The 24,599-nt window shown below is 47.7% G+C and overlaps 1 long non-coding RNA gene across 2 annotated transcripts in view; it reads left to right on the top strand.

Annotated features, from left to right (window-relative positions):
* Positions 1-294: 294 nt before the first annotated feature.
* The window catches only part of LOC142826872 (uncharacterized), a 41,527-nt gene continuing 17,222 nt past the window's right edge, over positions 295-24,599 (top strand). Inside the window, exon 1 of one of the 2 annotated variants that reach the window (XR_016348766.1) lies at positions 295-713. This is a non-coding gene — a long non-coding RNA (uncharacterized LOC142826872). The remainder of the gene's footprint in view (positions 714-24,599) is intronic. The other variant, XR_016348765.1, reaches the window with a different exon arrangement.

Raw genomic sequence — 24,599 nt, 5'->3', positions numbered from 1 at the left:
TGCTAAAGAAGCCAACAGAAACACTGACAGCACTGCCCTGTAGCATTTGCCTACACCTGAACTGTACAATGTAATTTCCGGCTTTAGAAGACATCTCCCTAGTCATGATCACCTAGATGTAGAGCTGAAGAATTAATTCACAAGAAAGTTGATAAATGTAGCGTCTTTTTCTCTTTTGCCAAAGATCTAAGAGCATATTACAATCTTCTCTAACTTTTTACCTACTCTAAGCTACAGTTGTTAATTGCGGTTGTTCAGATAAGTTACATGGTATTATTTCTGTTACCTGACTGGCCGAACACACAGCAGTCCTTGCACAAACAATTATTTGTGTGAATGTGAAATTCAGTTTCTGTGACTACTTCAAACACTTTCTGTACATGGTCAAACCAGTGAAACTTGACTGCTCAAATATTTGTGGGAAGCAAACACAAAAGTGGGGGCATGGCCTTGGCAGAATGAATGTTTGCAGAAAATCTTCTTTTTGCTACTTGCTCAACTCCAACTTTGGGCATATTGCTTCCCGACAGTGTCCCCTCCCTTTTTTTTTGCACATTTCTGTCATAATGCACTAATTAATGCAGAAAAGGTAGAGCTGAGAAAACACTGAAAATATTTTCTCCAGTTTCTTTTCTGGTAGTGGTAGGCAATCCTGCTTGTGGGGGAGTAACCAATACAACTATGGAATGAATAGGCCTCAGCTGACCCAGACTGTAAGTGCCTTTATTTTATTCTTTACCTAGATATAAAATGTCTCCTCAGTCTTTTACGCTTCAGAATATGGGGCCTGATTCTGCAGTCCGTTACTTCTTCTATTACCATTTCAAACAGTAGTGTTGGGCTAGTCAAAAACAGTGGCCTGAGTGAAGAATATAGGATCCATGCCCTAACAATGTTGCTGTCAAATGGAACAATAGGACAGATTATGATACTCTTACTCTGTGTTACCTGTTACATATTGTTACTGCAGTATCTAAGCTCCTCTCAGTCTTTAATGAGTTATCCCTCACAACATGCTTGCAGGGTAGTAGGGACTGTGGCACAGAGACTATGTCTACAGGGCCTCTGGGAGGTATGATTCCCAGCAGACTGACAGACCTGCACTAGCTCAAATAGCAGCGTGGACATAACAGTACAGGCAGTGACTTGGGTTAGCCACCAAGCCCAGAAGCAGAGAGTTGGGTGGGCTTAGCCCTGGGCAGCTAGCCAGTGTTGCGACATCCACTCTTCTGTTTTTAGTATGTTTGCTCAAGCTGGTTGAGACTGAGTCTGTCTACCCATGCTAGGAATTACACCCACACCTACGGGCTAAAAAGGACAGATTTCAAAAACTATTGTGTTACTTACAGATGCAGATAGGCACCTCATGGGCACCTCGGTGCCTACATCCCATTGTGGTGTTTTTGAAAGTCCCACTAGGGTCCTGAATTCCTTCAAAAATCTGGCCCTTGGGGGGACTTGCTCAAGGTTACACAGGGAGTCTGTGGCAGAGACTTAAACCCAGGCTAGTTGCCTAGTACTCAGCTAGTGCCCTAAGCTTTGGACCATCCTTCCCCTACTTCCCCTAAACAGTATCTTACTCTGTGAGTAGTGCTCACAGAGTAAGCACTTATTTTGACAGGGACTTTCCGAGGAATCAGGGACCACTCGGTGTGAGTAATGGTGGCGAAATGTGGGCCATATATAGTAAGTTCTTATTAGCAGTTAATTTTTTATGCTGAAAAATCTGGCAGCTTCACAGTACATGAATCTATCTAGTTAGCCGCAGCTGTTGGACTGTGCAAACTGAAGATTCCTTATCCAGCCACGCTGCTGTTGGGCTAAAGAAATGCCATTTAAGTGTGATTCCTATGTATATCAGCCTCCAAAAGGCAGAAGGCAAAAGAGTAGGGAAGTTAAAAAACCAAAACAAAACAGGGTAGCACGAAGGAAGAAAAAATAATTAGTTCGAAAGAAGGTTCTCTCTCCTACCCCAGCCTTCTCTTCCCTCTCTCCCTCTCGATCTCTCTTCCTAAGGGTTAAATATGCAGAGGGAAAAATTGCTAGACTTTATGTCTGTGCTTGGTGGGAACTATTAAATTACAGCTGGATGTTTTTAATTATGCCACACATAAATGACTGAACACAACAGCATTTTAATCCAAATGTGAGCCTCATTTATGTGTGCTCTGCTTTCACTCTGAAATGCACTGGCTGGCACTTGTTTGTGGTGGCCCCTTTGTGGCACTGTAACAGCATGGGTTCCCCTCCGCCCCCTCCCGCCTCCCCCGAAGTGCAAGGATGGGAGCTAGTGCTGGCAAGGAGGAAAGGAAATGGGTAATAAAACAGAGAGCTAAGCGGCTCACTGGAGCCAGTGATGCTGGGAGCTGGTTAATTGCTCCAAAATGAAAAAGATTCGGGGGTTTTCATGAAATCCCATAGGTGTACTTGCCAAGCCTCAAATATTAGATTGAATTACAGCTTCTAAATCCTCCCCCCCGTTACCCATAGCCATGTGTCTTATTTCTTCCTGAGGTTCTTCCACATCTCAGAGCAGTGAATAGAAGGGATAAGCTAAGTAAGGGTTGCTTGCCTATTACTTGCTTAATATCTTGCCCCTCCTTCCATTTTCTCATCCTGCCTTGTATAAAAAGTGTCTGCCTGGCTATTTTAGTCTGTTAGATCAGCCCTGTGTGTGCAGGACAGAGGAAGGCTCCTTATGCCCCCTTATCTTACCCATGTAGTAGCTAAGCACAGTTTAACTGCATAGGACTCGATTTTTAAAGGGCCTTTGATTTGGCCTCCGCATCTTAGGCATAATTTTGCACGGGCAATTAGTTGCACCAGCATTTTTTTACAGCTAACTGAGGGCAAAAAATTGCACCATTTCAGGATTTAAGTACTTGATTTATGAGTGCAAAAGGGACTTCAGTGGGAAATTACTGCTCAGATGAGTCATAGCCTCCAAGATTGAATCCTTAAATGGTAAGAATTGTGCCCACAAAAAATGAAGCTAGTACTGAAAATATGTGTATCATGCATATGTTGAAACCCGCCTCAGTGTCTTGTACGTTGTTCAATTTTGTTTAATAAGCTGATGGTATATTTTCTGTCAGACACATATAATGGACATCATCAAGACTGTCAAAAAGGCACCTTAATTAGTTTTTAAATCTCTGTGTTTTTCTCTCCCCAAGAGGAATTGCAGACATCTTTCCTTTCTCTCAGCCATCACGAAAATTGGAAATATCCTCTGGCTTATCTACATAAGCCTCCTGCATGGAACAAAAGCTTTTTCTAGCGAGGTGCTTTATTCATTCACTTGGCTGTCTTACTCATAAATGCCTCCAATGATGGTATTCTACCTGCCCAACATAGATCCTTCCAATGCCTACTTGCATAGAGATTTTTTTCATTTCTCTAGTTTAATTTTTGTTTTAGATACAGGCTGCTTCTCCATATCATCCTCAGCCTTCTCCAATTAATCCTTCTCCCTCTTTTGAATGATTATTTCTTATCTTATCATATTATCTTACTCATAACTACCAGTGCAAGAGACCACAGCAGTCCGTGATCTGTTTGGGCAAGACTGGCTTATGCATTAAGCAGGCTGTCAATAGGGAGCGGGGAGGCAGGCAAAGGGGGACAGTTGTCCTGGGCCCTGGTGATACAAAAAGGCCCAGAGATTCTAGCCTCCAACAGTGCTTAGAGAGGCATTGGTGGTGGCTGGAGCTCTGGGCCCTTTAAATCACTGCACAGCATGGTCTAAGGCAGGGCTACTCAACATGCAGCTCGCAGTCCATTTGTGAGTGGCCTGTGGTGCAGTTTGAGTTTACCCAGGGTTCAACACGCAGTCTGCAGGTGGGAGCCAAAACAAAAAGTAGTCAATATAATGGTCTTCTGTTGATATGCATATTAGTAGTTAAATTCCTGGACTGTCATTGCTCTTTAAGAGTGCTGTCATATGGGAGGAATTTGGGTAAATTTTGCATTTTATTAATATCAGCAGAACTGACTTAAATGGGGCCTGTGTGTTGTGTAGTCTTGCCTTAATCTTTGTATTCATGCCCGTCAGTGTGAAAGAAGCTATTTGTATATATATTTGCACATATATTTGCATGTATACGCAACCACACTTAAGTTGCAACCCTCGGTATGTGCTGTGAGTATCATTGTGGCCCCCGGGGCTTCCAAAGTTGAGTAGCCCTGCTCTAATGGTTGGCTGGGGGTGGGGGAGTGGGTGAGACATGGTACATTCCAAGCAGTGCTGAGGACTGGCTGCCCCAACTCTGCCTCTTCTGCCCATGCCCCCTTCCCTTCCGGGAGCACAGAGCTGGCCCCTCTACATCTTGCCCAAGGGCCCAGCAAAGCTGTCAGCCACCTGGTATTAAGAATAAAGGCCATGTTCCTACTTTCAACCTAAAACATTTTTTGATACTCAAGATTCAAGAGAACCTTTTCTGATGTGCAGGTGGGCTTATGGGACTCATATGCAGGTAGTTCAGAAAAAGCCCTCTTAAAATTTGAGGATCAAAAAATGTGGGATGCCTAGTTTTAGACTACAGGGCAACTCTATATCCACTCTAGCAAAGCACTCTTTCGCTTCCTTTTCTGTGATTTCATGATGCATTGCTATGGAAAGATCCGACTGCTTTGCCAACTCATTTTTAAGAATTATTTTCACAAACACAGGTTTTTATTTGTTCAGTTGGGTGCTGATTTATTCTTGTCTATTTTTTGGAGAGATGACCATTTTTATCCCTCTTTCCTCCCCAAATGATCAGAAGTCCTGGATTTTTATTTACGCACACTCTCACAATTTTGGATGCTTCATATTTCAATTCTTGTTTCCCATGCAATACCTTTCCCACTGCTAGCCACAGTTTTCCCATCCAGTCCTCACCCTGCAGGAGAAGGAAATGTGGTTTCATCCATGAATGACATTAACGCCACTGTGTGAATCATTAGTTGATCAAGCATTACAATCCCCAGAGGACCAAATATTTTACAAACCACTATAGAGAGCTTCTAATATCAAATATGTGGCATGACTAATCCCAGATCTACCAAAACAACCCTAGGTAATATCCAGGGAAGGCTACAGTGCTTAGACAGAACAGTAATAGAGATGTAGCCGTGTTAGTCTGGTCTTGCTGAAACAAAAGACAGGACTATGCAGCACTTTAAAGACTAACAAGATGGTTTATTAGGTGATGAGCTTTCGTGGGCCAGACCCACTTCCTCAGATCAAATTGTGGAAGAAAATTGGCATGACCATATATACCAAAGGGATGCAATCAAAAAAAGTGAACACATAAAATAGACAAATCAGATTTTAGAACAGAGGGGAAATGGGGGCGGAGGAGGGAGGTTAGTGTCTATGAGATAATGATATTAGAGGTGATAATTGGGGAAGCTATCTTTGTAATGGGTAAGATAATTAGCATCTTTGTTAAGACCCATTCGTAAAGTGTCAAACTTAAGCATGAATGACAGTTCAGAGACTTCTCTTTGAAGTCTTGTGTTAAAGTCTCTTTGAAGCAGGATGCATGTAGTCAGGTCATTGAGACAATGCCCAGTCTGGTTGAAATGGCAAGAAACTGTTTTTTCTTTGTGAAACTGTCTGATGTCTGTGTTGTGTGCATTGATTCTTTGGCGAACAGGCATTTGTCTACAGAGGACTGGAGGGGCAGCATTAACAGAAACTTTATTGATGCTAATGACAACTACCCTCAAAGATTAGAGCCCTGCAAGTCTGTGGCTATCTGCTTTATATCCACATGTTTCCGCATTGGCAGATGTGGATGCAGATACCCTCAGCACATTTTTGCAGATATGGATGCGGATACAAATTTTGAATCTAGAATCCTGCAAATTTGCAGATATCTGTGTGTATCTGCCTCCAGGGATGTGGAAGCAGATATTTGTTGCTCATTTATGTGGCTACGGATGAGGATGCAGATACAAATTTTGTTATCCGCACAGGGCTTTATAAATGATTGTTCCCCCTTTTCCCCAAATGGATTTTATGGATATTTTCCCTCCAAATCTCTAAGCGGCTCTCTTTCACTTTCCTCACAAAAATCTTGCAGCTCTACAGTGGGATCGCTCCGAAACCTGTAAGTGGCTCTTGCAAATAACCAAAGAGGGAGGGGAGAGTAATTAAAAAAGAAAGAGAACTGAAATATTGTTTCAAGGTGATGTAGAGGGGGAATGTCAAGAACTGCTACTTTGTCAGTAGAAAATACGCACTAATTTTCACAGCCATTGGAGGATATTGTTAAGTCTGCCTCTCCAATAGGGATGTTAGATATTGATTAATTTAATAATTGTGTAATCACATCAAGTCTTAGCAGTTATATGATTATTGGATAGTGCTCCCAGCCCTGTTCATGGGTAACCCCCTGCCACCCTGCTCTGCTGCCTCTGTAACAGATGCAGGAGCGTGGGGTGGCAGACAGGAGCTGGTCTGCAAGGAAAGTTGGTTTTAAAACCAGCTTCCCATGCAACCTGGCTCCTGCCTGCTGCCCTGATACAGAGACAGCAGAGACAGCAGCATGGGGGGGGGGGGGGGGAGAAGGGGGAGGAGAGCAGCAGGTGGCTCCGTGGATCCACTGATCTTGGGGAGCCAGATCCCATGAAGTGCCTGTCCCCCTCCCCCATACTGCTGCCTCTGATAGAGAGGCAGCAGCATGGTGGTGGTGGGGGAGGGGGGCAAGGTGAGGAATGCCACTGCAGGAGCTGGTAGACATGGGAAGCTGTGCCCTCCCACCCTTTTTGGACCCCTCTCCACCCCAAGCTGAGGGCACACCTAGAACTGCCAACTCCCCTGGATTAGACACCATTAACTCCAGGGCAGGTGGCTTGGAGATGGTGTGCTGTGGCGCTCATGAGAACAGCAGGTGGCAGGACCCCAAGGGGTGCTGAAGCTGTTGGGGCTAGTGCGACCTGGGAGGGGCTGCTTAGAGGCTGAGACACAGGGCCAGTGGGACTCTGGAGGGTCTGCCCAGAGGCCAGGACATGGGGGCTGGTAGAGCCAGCGGTGGGGCCAGCCCCTGGGGTATGGGAAAGCTGGACGGAAAACGTGGGGTGCTGCAGCATCTTTATTGCTTGAGCAATGTTGCCTAACTCTGTGAAAGTCATCAAGGATGGTGTTGCAGCACAAAGGGGGGGCATGAGTTGTTCCATACTAGCACCTCTGATAAACAGAGCACTTACTCGTGTGATTAAATATGAATTTGGGAGACTAATAGACATTCAAGTTTGAAAATTCTGGCCAAAAGTTTTGAAGGTTGCAAGTGTACTTAGAGTCTTGTACATTTGGCTCCTGTTGTATAAATACAGACATGTTAAAAATCATTTACACTGTGCTTCTGTGAGAGCTAACATATGCAAAGAAAAACAGATAAACAGATATGAGGATCAGAGTACCCCTGTGCATAATGGACTATATTCTTTTTCTTACATCAGTGAAAATCCTGATGAGCTCCATTGGAATCTGGCCCAAGGTACAGAAAGGTATAAAACATACTTTTAAATCCTTTTCTAGTGGAAACAATTATTTCTAAATATCAGACTTCAAAGAAAGAACAGTGATTTAAAACTGAAAAGATAATTAACAAGAGAGACTGCAGTCTTTTTAGCAGCCTCATTGGCACAACCCAATCTGTGGCTCTTCTGTTCTTTCTGGCAATGCTGCAGTGTGCAGAGCTGCTTAAAATACTTGTTGGAATCTCCCTTGAGTTTTCCTTCAAGACAAGTGACAAACTGAAAGATGTAAACTTCCAATTCAGAGGATGAAGGGAGCAGAGGTGGGGAGAAAAATTCATAGTTTAATTTAATCAATTATCTCAAAGTTGAAAGAATTTGAAATCAATTACTTTGGTTTGGACTAAAATTGTGTTCCAAACTCTGCAAAATAAGTATAGGTGTTTTGAGGAACATATGGGCTACGTCTACACTGGCACCTTTTTCCAGAAATGCTTAAAACGGAATACTATTCCGTTTTCAGTTTTTCCGGAAAAGGAGCGTCTACATTGGCCCCGGAGTTATCGTCGTAAAAAAGCACTTTTCCGAAAAAGCGCGTCTACATTGGCGGCACGCTTTTCCAGAAAAGCAGAAGCCCGAAGCCATTCTGAAGAGGGCAAAGGCCACCTGACCTTTCCGGGGATGGGGCCAGAGCACCGTTCAGACACGTGGTTAAAGGGGTCTCGCCGGGCAGCCGTTGGTCTCCTGCTCCCGTGCCTTGGGGCCTCTGCCAGGGACTGACACCCTTCGCAGGGTCTGTGGGTGCCCTTTGACTTTTGGGGACACCACCCTTTGGCCCCCAACTGCTTTTGCCTGCGGTTTTTTTTTTCTGCCCTGCTCTGTCTGCTATGGAGCCACGGGTGGCCATGTGCCTGGTCGGGCCCCTGTTGGGGCTGTACAGGTGGCTGCGGCTCCTGCTGCAGGCCGGTGCCATGCTGTTCATGGACCAGGAGGCAGAGATTGCCTTGGACTCCCTCACTAGGGAGGCCGTGGCAACCGTGTGGCATCAGCACCCGACCGTAGACCGGCCCATCTGGAATTTGGAGAGCAGCACTGACTGGTGGGACCGGGTGGTCCTTGGACTATGGGACGACCACCAGTGGATCCGGAATTTCCAAATGAGAAAGCGGACCTTCCTGCAGCTGTGCACCTGGCTCACGCCCGCGCTGCAGAGAGCCACCTCCTGGCTGCAGGCACCCATCCCCGTGAAGAAGAGGGTCCCATCGCGCTCTGGAAGCTGGCCACACTGGACAGCTACCGCTCGGTGGCCCAGCAGTTTGGGGTGGGAAGATCAACCGTCGGAGTGATCGTCGTGGAGGTAAGTCCCAGGGGGAGTGGGATGGGGGGAGGGTGCTGCACTCCAGGCCCAGGGACAACTAAGACTCCCGGCTGGGTCGCCCAGGGGTTTGGGCTGCCCCTCCCTTGCACAGGCCCGGTGTGGGGGGGGGCGTGCGGCGAGGGGGGCCCTGGTGTGTGTGTGTGTGTGTGTGTGTGTGTGTGTGTGTGTGTGTGTGTGTGTGTGAGAGGACAGAGGGAATCAAGGGGGGGGGCCCAAGGGAGTGCACACTCACCCCTGCCATATGTGATGTGTTCCCTTGTGTTTCTCTGCACCCTTCTGCAGGTCGTCCACGCCATCAACGATGTCCTGCTCCCGCGAATCATCCACCTGCGCGACGTGGATGATACCATGGCCGGCTTCGCTGCCCTAGGGTTCCCCAACTGCAGGGGAGCCCTGGACGCCACCCACATCCCCATCCAGGCCCCAGAGCATCGAGCGGCCCATTTCATGAACCGAAAGGGGTACTGCTCCATCGTTCTGCAGGCCCTCGTGGACCACCGGGGCCGCTTCGTGGACATTTACGGGGGCTGGTCCGGCCGGGCACACGACGCCCGCATCCTCCGGAACTCTGGACTGTATCGCAGGTTGGAGGTGGGCACCTACTTCCCCCGGTGGGACTTGACTGTCGGGGATGTGCCTATGCCCATCTGCGTCGTTGGGGACGCGGCCTACCCCCTGATGCCCTGGCTAATGTGGCCCTGCACGGGGCAGCCGGACCAGAACCGCCTCAACCGGGCCCGAAACCCAGTGGAGCTGGCCTTTGGACGTTTAAAGGCCCACTTCCGTTGCTTGCTCACCCGTCTCGAGATGGGTGAGCAGAATGCAACAGAGGTCCTGGCCGCGTGCTGCGTGCTCCGCAGTGGGGAGGCCTTCCTCCCTGCATGGATGGCAGCCGAGGCACAGACCTTGGAACAGCCCGACACAGCTGCCGTCCGCCAGGCGCGCCAGCATGCGGTGCGCATCAGAGAGGCCCTGGTGGACATGTTTGCCCAAGCCCCGTAGTAGGGTTGCCTGGGTCTCCCCAGACTACTCCCGCCCGTCCCCTACCCTCCCCTTGCCTCCTCCCCAATTGTAAAGCGTCGGGTCAAAGCATGTTGGCTGTCATCGAGTCTGTTCGTCAGGTGCATCGGGCTTAATTAGGGTTTTTCTTTTTAGCTTAGGCTAGGGTTTAGGCCACCATCGCCTGTCCCAAAGAACAGCCACGAGGATGCGGGGTTCATGCGGAAGGCTGAAGTCAGTGTACCTGCTTCCAGTCATCTTCCGTTGAGGGATCTCCTGGCTGTTCCTCTCTTGAGGCCCGGAAGGCCCAAAGGATTGAGGTGGCCAGCAACACCACAATCGTCCTCCCTGCGCCTAGACTATGTTTAATTATCTGTTGTGTGCATCTTGTAACCGTTCTTGCTAGTTTGTTATCTATGTAAATATAGTTTGTGGTTTACATGTTACTGAAAAGTGTCAGCATTTATTTCTGCGCCACAAACCACTGACCACTTACGAAGGGCCCCCCCCAGAGATCGAGTACAGATTTCATTCTCCACAGTTTGCCACCATGTTACATTTAAGTGGCTACTTGGCATCTCACATTATTTCGTACACTACCTAAAGTTACACAATACCCAACACAGGAATGAACAGCAAAATAGAGAACTGTTTATTTACAAGGGGGGGGGAGACCTTCAACTGGGACAGGAAGGGGGGGCAGTTACTGGGACGGGCGGCCCCTGCGAGCACTCCTCCGGGGGCCAGCCTGCCCATGCTGGGCAGACCGCGTCAGGGCAGGCTGCACGCGGAGGTGGCCAGGGGCAGGAGCAGGAGCAGGGGCAGGGGCAGGGGCAGGGGCAGGCGCAGGGGTAGGAGCTGGGATGGGAGGGGGCATGAGCTGTGCTACAGGAGGGATGGCGGGGGCCTGGGCACAATATGTGCCGTCAGCGTGTCCATTGTGGTGCGCATCCCTCGGCATTCGTCCAGGAAGGCAGCTTAGCCGTCCTGCCGCCACTGCAGGTCCCCCTGCACCCGCTCCGTGATGGAGGCCTGGATTGCATTGACAGCATTGACATGCCGGCGAAGCAGCTGGTCCCTCTGGCGGAGCCTGTGCCTCCGGGGTTGGCCTGCTGGGGGTGCCGCTGCTGCCGCAGTGGAGGGTCTGGTGCTGGGTCCCGCTGCAGGGAAGAGAAGAAAGGATGGGTCAGTCAGGCAGGCTGTCCACTGTCCCCACACCGCATGCCCTCCACCCTTGAGCTCAGGTGACTCCACAGTTGTGTGGCTTGGGCCCACTCAGTTCCCCTCCTGCCCCCGTGTTGTATGTTTGCAAGGAGGACCGCCTCTGGAGTAGGGTCCCCCCTCCAGTACTGTAAGCACCAGTCTGTATCCTGGCCCCGTGGAGGGCGGGAGGGTGCTTGTGCTGCATTCACTTGTGGAACTCCCTGCCGGTGGAGACTGTGAAAAGCTTTGGGCTAATCACTGGTGTTAGACAGGGAGCGAGATGCATCCCCACGCAGTGCCTGGGAGCACATCTGGCAGAGGCGGTCTGGGCTCTCAGATCCCCTCGTGTGGGATATCTCCTGGACGGAACCAGAAGAGTGACTGGGTGGGGGGATGTTCCATCCTTGTAGCAACACTCAGGGGTCCTTCCCCCTCCCACTATCCCTCCCGCAAGCCCAGGGACATGTGTGGCCACAGTGGGGACTTCCTTCGGAGAGGCACCCAAGGCACCGGGAGCAGGCGAGGGGCTCGGTGGGGGGTCCATGGTCACAGGACCGTGATGCTGCGGTGTACCCAATAGCAGCTGGCTGTGCCTCACAGCGAGGCATGGGACAGTGTGCCGTTCTCCGTGCTGCACCCTTGGTGGAGCTGCAGGCTCTGGTCTGAGTCCCTGGGGCCCTGGCCGGTTCCAGCCAGCATCCACCCTTTCCCCTGGTCCCGCCGAATGTGTGTGAGCAGCACGGTCCCAGGCATGCCCTGCAGCTCGGTCACCAGGCTGCACGTGGTTGCACGTGCTGCTTGCTGCCTCATGCTACGCAGTGTGCAGCTCACGTGGCCTGAGTGACATGCTCTCCCCCTCCTCACTCCGGGCACCTGGCCCCCCCCGCCTGTTGGGAGTGCAAGCTGCACAAACTCACCAGTGGGTTCCTCCCCGGCCTCGGCCTCGGCCTCTGCTTTGGCCTCGGAGGAGCTGCTGGAGGGGGCCTACTGGGCGGTGGCAACGCTGGCCTCCTCACCGCCAGACACGCTGGCGCTGTCTTCTCCCTCCCCTGGCTTGGTGGGACGGTTGATGGGGGGGCGCTGGCAGGTGTCCACAGGGACAGCTGGGGCTTCCGGGGCTGGTTGGCCCAGAAAAGCATGGAGCCGGTCGTACTAGGGGCAGGCATCGGGCCCTGCCCCCCTTCCGTCGGTGGCCCGCACATACCCCAGCCGCAGCTCTTTCACTTTGGAGCGCACCTGCTCGCAGTTGCGGCTGGGTTGTCCCTGCTGCGCCAGGTTCTGCGCCAGCCGCGTGTACAAGTCTGCATTGCGGCGGCGGGACTGCAGGTCGTGGAGACCCTCCTCCTCCTGCCACAGGTCCAGGAGGGTCTCCAGCTCCCTGGGGGTCCAGGATGGGGCCCGGCATTTCCGGCCCCTGGGGGCTTCCTCCCCTGCGGGTGCAGGTGGCTCACCACCCGGGGCTGCCATGCTGGGCTCAGAGGTGGCTGTTGGGCAGCATAGCGGCACGTGGCAGAGCTCAAGCTGCACACTCTCCGGCAGGCTCCTGCCACAGGTGCCCAGCAGCCTCCGAGCTCTTTAAGAGCTCGGGTTAGCAGGAAGTCCGGGGCTCCTACGGGGTCTCGTGGCGTCCAAACCGCTTTTTTCCGTTTCTTCTGCTTTTCCGGAAAAGCTGTCTACACTGGCCCTTTTCCGGAAAAGCTTTTCCGGAATAAGGACTTATGCCCGAGCGAGAACAGTGTAGGGTTTCCGGAATAGCGGCTGATTTTGTACAGTACAGTGTCGTTGCTTTTCCGGAAATTCAAGGGGCCAGTGTAGACAGCTCGCAGCTTATTCCGGAAAAGCGGCTGATTTTCCGGAATAAGTGGCCCAGTGTAGACACAGCCCTACAGTCTATCTCCAGAGCTAACAAACACAATAAAACAACAGGAAGTGGCTAAGCTAGAAGCTACTATGCTGAATAGTATCAGGTAAAACTTAGAATGTTCAGACTTTCCCATGCTGACATCAGAAAAGGAGAGAATCCGTAAGGTTGTTTTTGAAGCTCATTACTACATTCAAGTTAGCTTTCTGGCAACTATGAAGATTTTGCCAGTGATGATGTCAGCTCAGAATTAAAAATATGTGCAGAACAGTTAAGATAAGGGGTTCATTTCCCCCTTTAGAACATGGAGAGATTTTTGGTTATGGTTTCTTAGACTCATTGAAGTTTAACTGTGATAACTCAAGCTATTTTGGAGTGGGAAAACAAATCTTTAATACAAAACAACAAAAACAAAATGAAAAAAAGACTCCTTCCAATCCTAAACAAATAAAAAAAAGATACAACACTCATTTCTTTCTCTCTTTCTTTCTCATTAAATGTTTGTATTGATTTTAAAGCATAGCATTACAGGAAGAAGAAAAAGAGATACAAGATTAAATGTTATGTAATCAGTATAAATGACTAGAAAGGCTATTTGAATGACATCTTTTTTCCAGTGTCAGTGTTATTTTAAATTTGGCCAGGCATCAAAGGAATCCTTTGCTTGCTATGTGAGCTGTGGGAAGTTAGGCATTGGCGATGAGGCTGGAGGTTTTTTGAATTATGAAGCTTAGTGAAAAATTGAACCAAAACCAGCTGTATATTGAAATAGTCCAGAGTGCTCAGGACCTCAACTGAGGAGATTCCTATTTGGGAGTGTCTGAGAGAAGTAGCTGTGTTAGTCTGTAACTTTACAATCAATGAGTAGTCCTGTGGCACCTTAGAGACTAACAAGTATAGTATAAACAGCTTTTGTGGGCAAAACCCACTTCTACAGATGAGAAGTGTCCTCAAAAGGTTTTTGTCCTCAAAAGCTCATGCCACTATAGATATATTTATGCTAGTCTCTAAGGTGCCACAGGACTACTCATTATTTTTAATTGGGAATGGTCCATATATAGTAAAATACTTGGATGTATAGCCTTAAAAAAAAAAAAGTTGCTGCTGGAGTGGGGTGCTGGCTCCTTGGATCAGCAGCCTCACATCCTTCTCCTTCTGGCTGCTGCATTTCCAGGGAGTAGAATCAGGAGTGGCCCATGCGTATAGGCCAACTCAGCCGTCACCTAGGGTGCTGCGTTAAACGGGGTGCCCAATGATGACGTCATGCCATTGAGGGCTGTGGAGGCAGGGGCGCCGATTATGCATTTTCCCTGAGGCACCAGTTATTGGCAGCCCACCTCGGGCTGCCCCTGAGTAGAATCAATGTGAATTAATGGATATCAGTTTCAATCTGTTGATATCTGTCTCCATCTGCGAATAGAAAGTTGTATCTGTGTAGCGCTCTAAATATAAACAGTAACTGAGACCTTTTAAAGTGATAATTTTACTAATAAGGTAGAAGAGCAAGATTTCAGGGGTCTCTGAGACTTCCATATCAGGCAGAAACTTGAAGCAAGCCAAATTCAGACGAGAAATAAGGTGCAAATTTTGAACACTGAGGGCCATTATCAGTTTCCATAAGTAGTGGTGGATTCTCCATCACTGAAAATTTCAAAATGAAGACTGGATATTTTCAAACAGAGAACTCCTGTGACTTGTATTATAGAGTAAGTCAGTCTAGTTGACCCCATTGATTCCTTTGATGATTGATAAGTTAATAGATGTATGTTGTTGCGAAAGCCAGATTGAAGGACCCAGAGTATCTCCTTGTAATGTCAAGGGGAGAGTTGTTACTGATTTCAGTGGCAGAAGAACTAAGCTGTAGACTCAGGCCGTGTCCAGACTCAGGGGTTTTTTCGGGAAAAGTAGCCTTTTCCCGAAAAAACTTCCCCTGCGTCCAGACTCAAGCCGCGTTCTTTCGAAATTATTTCGAAAGAACGCGGCTTTTCTTTCGATGGCGGTAAACCTCATTTCATGAGGAAGAACGCCTTCTTTCGAAAGTTCCTCTTTCGAAAGAAGGCGTTCTTCAATGTAAAGAGGCCGTCTTCGAAAGAGAGCATCCAGACTCGCTGGGTGCTCTCTTTCGAAAAAGCGGATTTTTCTTTCGAAAGATCCGCCTGCAGTCTAGACGCGATCTTTCGAAAGAGGCTCTTTCGAAAGATGCTTTCGAAAGAGCCTCTTTCGAAAGAAGCCTGCAGTCTAGACATAGCCTCAGGAAGTTATTTTCAGAGCCTTTAGAACTTTAGGTAGGTCCCATCCAGTGCTCACTGAAGTCCATGAAAAGATTCCCATTTGCCTTTGATACATAAAGGGATGCTGACTGGATCTGACCCAAAGTATTTCACATGCATCAAAACCAAACCAACACAAAGTAGAAAGAGACAAGCTCCGATCTAATGATGGAATAATAATAATCAATAGCAACATGTTTATTAAAATTTCCCCTTCATAAATCAAGAATCCACCATAAATGTTTTAAAAATCTAGCTGAAATGTGTTGGTCCCTCTTATCTCTGTCCTCAGCTGTGAGTGGATAAGGTGGAGGCAATACAATGGAAATTTGGGGTGCACTTTGTCTTTATAGGAGGCTCCTGTCTTCCATACATACTCCTGGCTGGGAACAGCTGCTTCCAGCAACGTGTTTCTTTTCTTATTTGGATTAATGAGTGTTGAAAAAAGGATTGGTCTACAATCAGAATGAAATTTCTGTTTAGTGCAGTGGTCACCAACCAGTAGATAGGGATATACTGGTAGATCCTGGAGCCTCTGACAGGTGATCCTCACTGGCTTGGCCAGGAAACTGTCAAGCGCTGGCACTTCGGTTGCCCCTCCACCCTCTGTCATGCTGCTCCTGCCCTCTGCCTTGGAGCTGCCCCCTAGGAGCCTCCTGCTTGCTGTGCAGGGTGTGGGAGGGAGAAGAGGGGGGCACTGATGTCAGGGTGTCTCCCCTAACCCCACTCCTGTACCCCAAGAGAAGGGGATGGAGGAAACTTGGCAATGCATATATCTGTCACTCTCACACACTGTGTGTGTGTCTGCCATTCTCACAAACACACACCGTCCTTCACTCTCATTTCCCAACCCAACACATATGTGGCTTGGTACTACTTTTATTGTTTGCAATGTATATTATTTCTGGTTTTTGACTGGTCTGTGCATTTCATAATTTTCATTTCTCTCTTACGCTTACATTTAATTCTTTGAGCAGTGAGTTCTAAAATGCTGAACCTGTTGTGGCTGGAGTCATTATCCCTGTGGGAATTGCTGTTTCTGGAAGTGGCTGGTATGTCCCTGCAGCCCCTGAGAAAGGCAGAGCAGGGGGACTCTACACACTGTCAATGCTTGCAGACACCGCTCCTGCAGCTCTCATTGATCAGTAACAGAGTTCGGGGCCAGTAGAAGCTGCCTGTGGATGAGGGGCAGCACATGGCGCCATGTAGCCATTGCTGTACATGCCAGCTGCTTTCAGGAGTGTGACAGGGTCAGGGCTGGAGTAAGCCTGCCTTAATCCCACTGCTCCACCATACGGAAGCTGTCTCAGTTAAATGGTGCTCAGCCAGAACCTGCTTCCTGAACCCTTTTCCCAGTCCTGAACCTCCTCCTACTCCTAGCCTCCTGCCCTAGTTGTGAATCCCCCTGAACCCAAACTCCTTCCCAGAGCTTGCACCCTGAAACCCCTGCAGGACCCCAATTCCTTGCCCTCGGCTAAGCCCAGAGCCCCTCCCACACTCTGAATCCTTTGGCCCAAGACCAGAGTTGGCACCCTAACCCCCTACCCCAGCCTGGTGAAAGTGAGTGAGGTTTGAGGGGGAAGGGAGATGGAGTGAGCAGGGGGAGGCCTCAGAGAAGGGGTAGAGCAGGGGCAGGGTCTCAAAGAAGGGGCAAGAAGGAAGTGGGGCAAAGGTATTTGGGTTTGAGGTAGATTTACATTGCACTTAAATTGAAAAAGTGATCTTGTGATTAAAAAGGTTGGAGACAGCTGGTCTAGTCTGTAACCACTGGAGGGGGTCACCAAGCTCATGCTCTCTCCAGAAGCCAGTCACAGCAAGGGTTACAAATCATGTTACATCTGTGGATTGGAGCAGGGAGGAGTTTAGAGGAAGAAATTCTCATTGAGCCTGGTCAGGAATCCAGTGGGATTCTGCCTTTTTTTGAATACTTAATTGAGATCTAAGTGGAGCTGTTAGTAGATGTGTCTTGCTTAAGATAATAAAAAAATGGTCATGTTAACAGATGCCCATTTTGCAGAGTAACTGAATAGCCAAATGATCATTTTTGTCTTCTCTGATTTTTATTGCAGAAAAAACAATCCAAAATAAAATAAAGTAAGTCTGACTTACGCATGTAAACTTCATGAATGTAGCTCTTGGGATGAAACCGGAAATGACTAACATGTCTAACTTCTCTGTGTAAACTTTTATTAGTTCATTGCTTCATGTTTCTCTTGTGTTGGCAGAAGAGAACAAGAACCTTCCCATATCCCGATAAATTCATTCCCATTCCCATGCATATTAATAGAAGGCTATCATGCACATGTACCTGACCCCTGAAATGAAGCAGAAGAAAAGTGAAGAGGTGCTTGAAGTGCATGGAGAACCCAGGGCATTTTCCCCTCAAGAAGACTGGTTTTTGGATATGCTGCAGTGATGGAGCATGTCCTTTGAAGCAGTGGTTCTCAAAGAGTGGTCTGTGGATCACTACTGGTCTGTAGTCATCTTGCAGGTGGGCTGTGAGTCAAGGCTCATCCCACTCCCCCCACAGCGGGGAGCCCCATGCTGGTGCTACATTCCTGCATCTCCCACCATGAAGTTGGAGTGCCAGTGCTGGCTTCTGGCTGTGGCTTTCCCTGCACCTTCCAGTGGTTGGAACTGCAGCCAATGTGAGGAGCAGGAGGCGGTGCCTGGGATGCAGCACCTGGGAGCAATGGTGTGTGTGCAAAGTCAGGAGCATGCCCCCATCCCTAGACCCTGCACTCCCAGCGCACTCCTGCACCCTACCTCCCCCCTAACTCTCCTCCATAGCCCTCTTCTGCACCCAATGGGGCCGACAGCCACTGCAGGCCCCAGGGCAAGGTGCGAGGGGAGGGAGGTCTGCCGACGCAACACTGGAAGAGGCGGGCCTGAGCGCTGTTGGTCCTTAGCACCACAGCAGACCACAGCACTGCCCCTCCAGTCCTTGAAGCCTTGAGGAGTGGCACTCCAGTGCTCCCACGGCAGGGTGGGCTGTGGGCCAAACAGTTTGAGAACTGCTTTAAAGTCAAGATCTGTGGAAGAAATCAGGTTCCAAGCGGTGTGCATCCGGAGGCAGCTGGGCAATGTGCCCCAGCTTCTTTGTGTATTGCTCATTATCCATCTTCCTGGGAACAGAGCTGTCTCAGGGGCATGAGTCTGGCTTTGGCATTTGTACCACACCCATTCATGGGCCTTACATGTTCTAGGTCTTGTCTGCATTACAGATGGATATCGCTTTAACTACTGGTTGCTCAGGGGTGTGAAAAACCCGCAGACCTGAACGACGTTGTTATACCAACCTAATCCCTAATATAAACAGTGCTATGTCAGAAGAAGAGCTTTCTCTGCCAACATAGCTACCGCCTCATGGGGAGGTAGATTAATTACACTGATGGGAGAGCTCTCCCCATTGGCTTAGAGCAGCGGTTCCCAACATTTCCCAGATGGGGACCCATTTTGACAATTCGGGAAGGCTTGGTGACCCAGAGCAATTCAAAAAATTTGTGAACGGCTCCTTAAAAGCCACCTGGGGAGACACCTGGCAACCCTTTGAAATGTAATAGTGACCCATATTTGGGTCCCGATCCATAGGTTGGGAAACCCGGGCTTAGAGTGTCTTTGTTAAAGTGCTGCAGTGGCGCAGCTGCATCTCTGCAGACATGTCCCCAGTAGTTCCACTAATAAAAAGGCCTTGTTTCTCTCCTGCCTTCTCCATGTTTGGTAGTAGGGGTTTATCTCCTCTTTTCTGTGGGTTTTGAATTGAAGAAACGAGTTTTACGTTTTGCTCGTACGGTAATGCGGTTCATGGTCACGTGTGTTATGTTAGAAGATGTGTGCAGTGACATGCTAGCAGTGTGGGTCCCAGGATATTAGAGATACACCGTGGGTGAGAGAGCATCATTTTTTCAGATTGACTTCTGTTGTTGAGAGAGACAAGCTTTTGAACTTACACAGAGCTCTTCTTCCAGCCTGGAAAAGGTACTCAGAGTGTCACAGCTAAACATGAAGTGGAACAGATTGTTTAGTATAAGTAGTTAACACATATTTCAAGGGACCATTCATGGTGAAGTGGACCATTAACGCCCCTCTGATCACAAAAGCTGAAGGAATCAGGATGGGGAGAGAATAGCAGCTGGGGAGGAGGCAGCTTGTAGATTGCTGTAATAAGCCATAAATCCTCCTTCCATGTGGCCCATTTTCTTATCAAATCACAGTTTGTACATATAATCTCCACAGTGCTTAATTTGTAATGAAAGAGGTGCTGAAGCTAAAGCAATTTTTTTGATGTTCATAACTGACATGGCAAGCCCAGAAGTGCTGGGGCTATGAACTGCCAAGCCTAGAGGTGCCGAGCTCAGCCCTCGCAAGCCCTGGCAGAAATTAAGCACAGATTCTCTATGACTCATCCTGTCATTCATTCTCGGACCTCTACATTTTACTTTGTACACTTCAGGAGTAATTTGAAACCTTTGCAATCTGCGCTTTTTAAACTTGTATTTCAAAGCCTGTTCGGCTGACATTTCATTAAATCTATTCGGTGCTTCACCAGACAGCTTAGCAATCAGCGTGGGGACTTTCTTGTCCATTGAAATGTTGTGTACTTCACGTAGCCTTTCAAAAGTGATAATGTATCCTTCAATACAGCCAGCTTCTTTGTATGCAAAGCACAGCTTATCCCAGCTGTATGTTCCTTGGACAGGACTGACTATTACATGAGGATTTTCTACCCTTCGTCTCCACATCTTGACTTCATGTTGATGTTGCTTTTCATTCTCTTCCTGTTCATGTTGGATTCAAAGAGTTTCCTGCTTCAATCTCTGTCTTTGCAGCTGCATCCATTCTGTTCTCAATTGTAAGCCAGAGAGACTGTCTCCTCCCTTTGTTGTGGACTCAGGGACCTCAGATGTATCCTGGGAAGCCATCTGCCCTCTGTGTATCTTGTCATATTCCATGAGAAGATGAACTCACCTGGCCTTTTTCCAGTATAGAATATGCAGGGATCTGAGCACAATTCTTGTAACTGCTTTCTGATGCATGATTTGGCGTAGGTTTCTTTGCTCATCTTATCCTTGCTGCTGTTCTAGTTACTTAATGTTTTCCTTTTGTTCTATTGCCTTGTACCCGAACACACAGAAAATAATAAAACTGGGACACTTCTTTGACTGTTCCCAGCCTTTTCATGTGATGATTCCATTTCACCATTGCTTAAAGTGTAAGCCTCAGGTGAAATGGCAAGTAAATCCTGCTGACTGTATCAATGAAATGCTTTGGGGACCAACTCTTAGGGTGCACATGCATTTCTCTCCCTCCTGACCGGGATATTTCCAGGCTGAACAATTCCCTGACTATACTGAGACTTCCTCAGCAAGGCAGACTGCCTTTGCAGGTGTGCTTTGCATTCCTTCCTCAGACTCCATAATTGCCCACAGCTATACGTTGCCACACAGCTCTTGCTAAGCAAGCACATTTATTCTGAAGGTGAAAGCATATCGAAACAAAGAAAGCATACTAAAAACAATACATGAATCTAAGCACATGGCAACACACTTATCAGAGATCACCGCCCAACTACAGCAAGTGCTCTCTTAGAAGCCAGTCCTTCAAACCTCATGCTGACATTTTTCGGTGGTTACAAATTCACAATGGGCTTGACTCTGAATCAACACAGCCATGACTGTATGAGTTTCTCCTTTATACAATGTGGGCCTCTAATCTTGTCCTCATATATCAGGTCACAGAAGACAAAGACCCCTTCCCCAAGGCAAAGCTTCAAAAGTTTTTGGATAACCAGAGGGGATATATTAACATACTCTCCTCCCTGCAGAGATTTCCTGGGAAACCTGCCTAATGTTAAAAATTCACATTGTTTCAGATAGTGTTTTGGAGCGCATAACACTTCCCAGGATGTACATTAGTCATATATCTAGCGGGCAACACTATGCACAGTCCCACAATAACACATAAACATTTGCATTGTTCATGCAAGTAATGAATAAGAGACAGAAACTGAATTCAATGAGGTTTAAATTAATGTATTAAGATTTGTCTGAGATATCACAGGAAATCACCATATCTATCCCAAGATTTCATGAATGCCATTATTAGAGACAGATTTGTTCTTCCTGGGGATGGGGAAACAGACTGATGATCAGGATTTGTGTGATGCTGGTATTTTGGAAAGTGGGGGTTTCTAATATTGGGATGATATTTGGTCACCACCAGTATCTAAATGAAAGTCTCTTGATCCTCAACAGCCAACAGTCTCAACCTCTTCCTCAACAGGACCAGTTCCCTTCTCCTTTATGTGGGGCCCTGTTTAGGAAGCAGTCCTATGGTCTTCTTCTCACCTCCAGCATCTTCATGGAGTGACCTGCTGTGACGTAGTGGGGGTACTTGCTGGGCTGTGGTGACCTCTGCTGTCTGGAGCAAGACCCAGCAGGGAAAACCTCATTATGCAAAGGTGACTCAAAAACCTGTCTGACTTGCGGCCCCCCATGGGGAGAAACAAAGGGAGGTGGAATGCTGCCCTGGCTGTGGGCAGGGCTGGAAGAGGGGGAGTTAGTTCCTGGCTGGAAGGCAGGGAAGAAGGAGCTGGGGAGGGGGCTGGGACTCCCCTATCTCAAGGGGGGCACTGAGGCCTCTTAGCCCCAGTTCCTGTAACCAGATTACATCTGTGCTGCACTGTGCTGGAGGAGCAATAAACAACCTCCATTCTACTGGCTGGTGAAGTCTGTTCATGCCATTTCGGGGGTGCAGGAGATGGGAAAATCCCGACGCGTCGTCACACCTGCCATCATGTTTTACCCAAGATCTGCCCAATGCTGGGCTTCCCTCCTGGTAATCCCCAAAGCTGCATCCTCAGAGAACAGGGTGCCATGTGGCGGGGGGAAAGCGAGGTGGTGGTAGGAAGAGAAGGGACTTGGGAATGGGAATGAAGAGCCCCCCCCTCCTGGCCCACCAGGATTCCTGGGCCATACTGAGAACTCCAGCTGGGAGTTTGAAATCCCTGCTGTATAGGATAAACTGCCCAGTAGCTGATATTTTAAAGTTTTAACCATTTTGAGTTGTACATAGTGTTTCTGGTCAATGCTATAAATCGTTACCTTCCAAGTTGCCACTGTTTTCCTTCCAAAGGAACCGATTTTGGGGAAGCTATGAAAATCTTTATTCCTTGATACTGAATAAAGTTTGGGTTTGAGTTGTACCCTTTTGCACTGGTCCATTGATCATGGCTCCTAACACAGCAGAACATCTGTTGCAGGTCTTTGATCACCCTTCACTAAGCGATGAGCAACACTGACTCATCTGTATGACTGGCCAACACTGGGCTACTGAGAATGACTGAACTGCCAGACCCCGCTGCCAAGTAGCAAACCCATGTGGCGCTCTTTTGAAACTATTCTAAACAGTTACTCCATTATTTCATGAGGTTGAAGTCTGTGCTGCAGGTGTATTGGGTATGGATGTTAGGGTAGTTCAGCACTGGAATAAATTGCCTAGGGAGATTGTGGAATCTCCATCACTGGATATTTTTAAGAGCAGGTAAGACAAACACCTGTCATGGATGGTCTAAAATGGATGGTGCCTGGTTCTGCTATGAGTGCAGGAGACTGGACTTGACCTCTTGAAGTTCTGTCCAGTTCTATCATTTTATGATTGACAAGGTCTTTACATTCATGATCACATTCTATTTTCCTACAGGACTCCTACTGCATTGAGTGTTACAGGATGGCCAGTGAATAAGGCAGAAGATTACAAGAAAGAGACAGGATGTTTTCCTTTGTTTTAGGTCCTGGACTGGGATCTGGTGGAGCAATGATCTATCTTTGGCTCTGCCACAAACTTCCTCTAAAATTTCGGTAAATTAGGGTATATTCATTACAGGGTATTGTAATTTTTGCAAAACAAAATATTAAACCCAAGAAATACATTGTTAAAATTAAACATAAAAGAAAGCCAAACAGACTCAGGTATGGAAATGCATACTTAGAACAACCACACACAGCCTTTTCAAACTTTCCATGGAGTTAAAAACTCACTACAATCTTGTGTATTTGATACATTTTAAGATGAACTTTTACAATTAATGGTAATTCTTCCCCTCCCAGCAGTGCCATAGGGCAGAATTAAGGATTATTGGATGCCTGGAGTTGAACTTTATGTTAAACTGTGAATATCTTGGGTTTATAATGCTTAATTTTATGTGATCTACCTTAAATTAACTCCATTTTAGCATTTTTATCTGTGAATATATATATATTATGATGAGTGTACAGTATGCTTGTTGCTTGGGCAAGGGAAAGCTGAACATCATAATTTAGCGGCCAGATCCACCAGTGCACTTTGGTTAATTTTCCTTGGTACAATGATACAAAATCTCTCTCTCTCTCTCTCTATATATATATATAAAAGATTTTTCCTGCTGGGTGACAGACTGACATCATCACACTCTCATACTCTCTGGTTGTGAAAGCAGACAGAGAGAGGAGGGTAGGTGAACGTAGCGAGCAGCAGACACAGTCCCCTAGTAACTTTAAATCTGAGATTACATAGCTAGTTAAACTAGATCAGACTAACATGGCTACCTCTCTGGGACTAGTTAAACTGGGTTTGCAAGTGCTTTGTGTCATGGAATGGAGCAAGCAGTCAGCATGTACCAGTAAATCTGGCACAAAATTATTAATTTTTCAAGGCAGTGGGACTCACAGAACAGCTTCACAACAAGTGGAGAATGGCTATAGTGGGAATAATTGCTATTTTTTCACTACAAGCCGATGAGATAATTTGAGACTTTCATTGAACTTCACTGTATCGTAATTTCCTATTACCCCAGCCTGTCTCCACTTACTCACATGAGTAATGTTACTCATTGGGGCTATGCAGGTGAGTATGAGCTTCACAGTGAACATAAGCTTCCATTCAACAATGTGCTGCACAGTATCTATGTTTGCTCTCCATAAGTTAGTGTTTTCTTGGCGAACCGGCATTGCAGTTACTCCTTTTCCAAGACTCACAACAATATGTCTGAGGCATATCCAGCGCAGGATGGAGACTTTATTCTTTCCAGAAAGGCATTGAAAGGAACAGGTAGACGGGCCCTTGAGCCCTAGCGTGTATTGTTTTGCATATCCGATTTCTGCAAAGCATTTGTTCTTCCGAAGGGCGGCAGTGGAATTGACTGGATCTTTCACAACCTTTGATAACCTTCTTCCCTTGTTTTGCTCAGCTGTTCCGCAATTGCCACTGCCAAATAAGGGCTCAGTCGTACTATAACTTATCCTGTAGTGTTCGAGCTCTTGACTCAAGTGACTTACTGAAACCCTCCCCCCCCACCAAACGCTCTGTGCACACAATAGCTGGAAAGCGGGAGAGCAATGGTGTTTTCCTCTGTCAGTGGGTCAATGTGTTCTGTAAGCACTTC

This window comes from Pelodiscus sinensis, chromosome 2 (assembly GCF_052426305.1).
Source record: "Pelodiscus sinensis isolate ZL-2025 chromosome 2, ASM5242630v1, whole genome shotgun sequence".
Lineage (NCBI taxonomy): Eukaryota > Metazoa > Chordata > Testudines > Trionychidae > Pelodiscus > Pelodiscus sinensis.
This window is presented reverse-complemented; position numbering and strand designations above follow the sequence as displayed.